Raw genomic sequence first — 5,483 nt, 5'->3', positions numbered from 1 at the left:
GGTGAAGCAATGTTGGCCATGAGCTGATAATTACTGAAGATGGCTGGTAGGCATGATGGCATTCTTTATACCATTCTACCTTTCAGCATATTTTCCATGATAAAAAGTTTGAAACGGCATTTTGATTATTCATCCCTGATTAGACATATCCTATGAACTAAAATAATTAGAAAGAAATCTTAAATTGCATCTAGTGGCCTTGTTAGAAATCATTGTCACTTTATAGTGATATTGTCACTTTCTAAATTATTATGTCAACTAAAGGATAAAGCAAATAACTAACTATGTGAAATGGTTAGGAACCAAATGTTTCAGCATGAGCAGGAGAAATATAAGTAAAAACTGTGCAGTCTTTGACTTGGAAATATTAGTATAAACCCACTGAGTGTTTTTTGGTTTTGGTTTTTATCTTTCTAAAAAAATAAATTATCTCCTAGTTACATCCCCTGAAAAGACCTAGACAAAACCCAGTAGCAATATCCACCTCTAGTACTCATACAGTGGTTACTAACACAAACCAGAAAATCCTTGAAGAAATGGCCAATCCATGTCTGGGCAGAAAATGTAAAGGATGAACTTGAGTCATCTTATCATGCCTAAAAGCAAAGAAATAACAAAGACTGTTAGAATCACACCAAAAGAACATGGGACACACCTTGATCCCATTGGCTTAAGATACCTCTCAAAAAGAATATACTGCCAGCAGTAGGCTGAAACACAAAATCTCTATTGTAGTTAAGTGCCACTGAGTCAGTTCCTACTCACAGTTTGAGAAGCAACTGATAGGTTTGAACTGCCGACCTTTTAGTTAGAAGTCCAGTGCTTATCTTACAGTGCTGCACCAGCACCCCATGATGAAACTTAATGATTACCTTTGGAAGTAGCTAAAGCATCATTTCATTGTTTTGAAAACTGATAAATGAAGGGAACGAATCAAGCAGCTTCTTTCTCCTATGCAATCCACAGTTCAGGCAGGGTAACCAAATGATTGACAGGGCTTTCTCTCTCTTTCTTAATGGGAGAATACTACAGAGGAATGATAGAATTAGAACATGACAAGTTTTCCAACTCCTAATGCAATAGGGCAGAAGTAATGACCGTAAGTGGCTTAGGTGGAATGTCCACTGATGGAGAGAGCTCACTATTATCACTGAAACCAGCACGAGACATCATGTGTCTCATGAAATCATGAAAAAGGACACAGCTTGCACTGATGAAATATTCTTGCCCTCAAAATAAAATCTGAATTTCATCAATTCTCTAGCTCTAACTACCAGCTTACAAGACAAAGAGTGTGGGGCAAAGGGACAATAGAACATATGTGACAACACTGAAGATACAGTCAGCCCAAATGGAATGTAGGCAAATCTGTAGGAAAAATGATTGTTTCTTCATAAATAAATAGATCAAATGAGAGAGAACTGTTAAGAAATTGAGAAACCTGAGACACATACCCACTAAATGCAATTAAGTTGATCTCAGCTAGATTCTGATGCTAACAAACCAACTGTTAAGGCATTTTAAAAGTAGTTGGGGCAAACGGTCATGGATTACATAATACCCAATAATAAGAAATTTACTTAGGTAGATATGTTTATGGTGACCAAGTTCCTTTTTAAAAGTCATTAATTCTTATGGATACTAAAATATGGGTGAAATACAATTGTGTCATTTCCTTTAAAATACCCCCAGAAAAAATGCGGGGGGGGAGCGCAATACATGAAACAAAATTGATAGAATGTTAATAGTTGAAACTAGGTTCATTAACCTGGCTCACTACTTGTGTATAGTTGAAATTCATGATAAAAATTTTAAATATGTTGTTTAAATTTAAATATGATCCAACTCTTAGTGACACTGTATAGGATTTCAAAGGAGCAACTGGTGAGTTCAAACCATTGATGTTGTGGTTGAAACTGAATTTGCAGTCCAGCCCATATCCTACTGTGTCACACCAGAATTCCAAAATAATAAATACTATTTTTAAGTGCTATCAAGTTGGTTCCGACTCATAGTGACCCTTGATAGGGTTTCCAATGAGCAACGAGTGAGTTTAAACTGCTGATCTTGTGGTTTAAATTGACCTGTCTCTCACAGCACTACAGTAGGACTCCAAAAACAAAATAGAGAACATTAAAAATAAATTTCACTTTTGCACATGTGTTAACTCCACTAACGAGTGTGGAACTTCAGGGTCAAGAATACCAGGCTAGGTCGGAGGGGTCAAGGAGATGGCAATAACAGGGCAGGAAGACTTTGAACTTGACCTGAGTCTGGCAAGAAGTATGAATAAGGTGGAAAAATGCAAACAAAGGGTAAGGAACAGTGTGAACCAAGGCATCAAATCCATTTCCCACAGCCACCATATAGAACAGCATAGAACTGTCCCCATGGGATTTCCACGGCTATAGTCTTTACAGAAGCAGACTGCCATGCACAGCTTTCTCCCAGGAGGAGCTAGTGGGTTCAAACCACTGATCTTCCCATTAGCACCCAACCTAAAAAAAAGTAACCTGTTGCTACACAATAAAAAAAAATTTTAAACACACTAAAACCTACTGCTGTGATTCAACTCTAACTCATAGTAACACTATTGTTGTGAAGTGCCAATGAGTTGGTTCTGACCCATAGCAACCCTACATAGGATTTCCGAGGAGCAGCTGGTGAGCTTGAATCACCAACCTTGCAGTTCAAACCGACTTCGTAGTCCAGCGCATTAACCCACAGTGCCATACCAGGACTCCCATGGTGGTGTTGTTGGTGTGCCGTGGAGTCGGTTCTGACTTCCCTGTGATAGGGTTTCCAAGGCTGTAAATCTTTATGGGAGCAGAAAACCTCATCTTTCTCCTGCGCTATAAAACTGCCCCAGAGGTTTTCCAAGGCTGTAATCTTTATAAAAGGAGCCCTGCAAGCACTGCGGGTGAAGTGTTGGGCTGCTAACCACATTCAAACCCATCATCGGTTCCACAGGAGAGAGATATGGCTGTCTGCTCCTGTAAAGATTTAGCTTCAGAAACTCTAGATAGGGTTTCTCTGAGTCTGAATCAACTCGATGGTGGGTGGGTATTATTTTTACAGAGGATAATTGCCACATAGTTCTCCCTTGGGGAGTTTGGTGGGTTTGAACCACAGATCTTAGTAAGTAGTCCAATGCTTAATCCATTGTGCCATTAATCATAGAGTTCATTTTCTACGTCGTTGTTTAAGTACCATCAAGTCAACCTTATATAGGGTTTCCAAGGAGCAGCTGGTAAGCTTAAACTGCCAACTGTGCAGTTCAACCAACTTTGCAATCCAGCACATTAAACCACAGCACCACACCAGGACTACTGATTTTCTACAGTAAACTATATTCTGACTCATATAGGGTTTCTGAGAATATATATCTAAGGAAAACAGCTTCATCTTTCTCCTGGATCACTGGCAGGTTTGAACTTTTCAGTGAGCAGTCCAACGCCTAACCACAGCATCACCAAGACACAGTGGGGTTGCAATCCTCCCACATACCTACTAAGCATATTGTCTATTATCTTGCTGCATTATCTATCTCCTTGGATACATTGTAATGCCACATTCTCCTGCATCAGGTACTTTTCTGGCCCCCTCTCACTCTCCAGCACTTGTGAATAAACTCTGTCCAGAGTTGTAGCAAAGCCCAGCCCAAGAACTGCACGGCAGCAGACTGCTTGTCTATGGCTCCACCTGCTGGTAAACACAGGGCAGTACTCATCAGCTGTTGAAGTAAAACTTCAATGGCAAAGCAAGCTAGAAAGCTAGTAACGGTTACCATCAACAACAGGAGTTCTGGTAGTAATTGGGCTGGGAGTTCTGGTAGTAATTGGGCTGCTAACCTCAGGGCCAGCAGTTCAAAACTACCAGCTGCTCCGTTGGAGAAAGATGAGGATTTCTGTTCCTGTAAGATATACAACCTCAGAAATTACTGAGTCAAAACGGACTCCATAGCACATAACAACAACAAAAACAAAAAACACAGATGCCAGGATATTTTCTTAAAAGAGATCTGGTCCTTCCCCCTCAGAAAAAAACAAGCATATGCCATGTAAACATATAAGAAGCCTTTAATTTTATCACCATAAACATTATACTCTGATTGCTCACATACAGTATAAAATATTTACTCCACTAAATAAATAAGACATAACATTATTGCAAACGGCACTTAAGCCCCAGAGATAAGATCTCCTTAGCCAGGGGGGGAGGGGAGGGCATGCTCCTGAGTTTCTGTACTGGGAACCCCCAATCACAGATGTGCCCTGGGGGCTGAGATGGACAAAGGCCAGTGGAGGCATACTCTGTGCTTCTGGTCCCTAGGAAGAGGCTAGGAAGCCAGGAGGGAAGGTGGCTGGGTGGCTTCTGCATGGGTCCAGGCCTAGAAGGGGCAGATGGCAGTATAGAGCTGGGCCAGGAGCAAAGGGGAATTAGGAAGGCCACTGAGACCTGAAGCCCCACCCTCCTCCTTCTGCCATCCCCCAGCCCTGGGAAACAGCATTTGGGATTTCAGTTGAGGTGAATGGCACTTCCAAGCTCCTGAGTTCAGTGGTTTTGTGGGCCAGACATATCACCTCCAGAAGAGGCTCAGCCCAAGCCAGCTATCTTAGGGGACCTACTTATTGGGACCACCCTATCCAACTCCTAGACACTTGCAAAGGCAAGCTGGGAATTGATCCCTTTCCACGTTATTAAATAAATAAGTTACATACTATTTAAAGGCCTGTACCCTGCAATGGCAACACAGTGACAAACCAACCGTGTCCAAACCATATGCAGTGTGGGGGAGCCAGCAGAAAGGTGGTTCTGGGGCAGCGTGGGGGATGAGGGGTGGGATAGAGTAAGGGAGCATTCCCTCTCCCCTCAGAACTCTTCTAAAATAATTCTCAAATCCTGTAGTGGAAAGTTTCAGAAAAATCCCCATGCAAAAGCAATTCTGAGGGGATTTATACCCCACAGGATAAAAATGAGGCTGTCTGCTCCCATAAAGATTTAGTCTCAGAAACCCCTACACAGGGTCATGGTGAGTCATGAGCAATCAACTCAATGGCAGTAGGTTTGATTTGGGTTTGGTATAGGGAGGGCAAGAGGCCTTGGCTGAGTTAACTCTGCTCCCCAAATTCCTTCTCCACGTATGACTTGACCAGGACACTAGCTGTTAACCCTGAGTCTGGGCTATCATCTACATCTTGCATTCCAGTGCATGGAGCTTATCAAATGTTTTGCCTTTCTGACCTCCCTACAGAAGTCTAGACTGAAGCACATTTGAAGAGCCAGCAACCAGCTCCAAAGACTGGGAAGAGGGAGGCCCCAGTTCCCATTTGTGCAGCTATGCACTTTACCACCACGGGGTGGCAGTAGAGAGCCATACCACCTTGGGCAGCAACAGAAATGGGAAGGCCACCAAGTTGCCCACAGGGGCTATATTTGAGACCGTTAGAGGGGGAACTGGGACCCAAGAGGTCATAAGTGCT

The sequence above is a fragment of the Chrysochloris asiatica genome, unplaced genomic scaffold, assembly GCF_000296735.1.
Source record: "Chrysochloris asiatica unplaced genomic scaffold, ChrAsi1.0 scaffold00009, whole genome shotgun sequence".
Lineage (NCBI taxonomy): Eukaryota > Metazoa > Chordata > Mammalia > Afrosoricida > Chrysochloridae > Chrysochloris > Chrysochloris asiatica.
Note: the sequence above shows the minus strand (reverse complement) of the source record.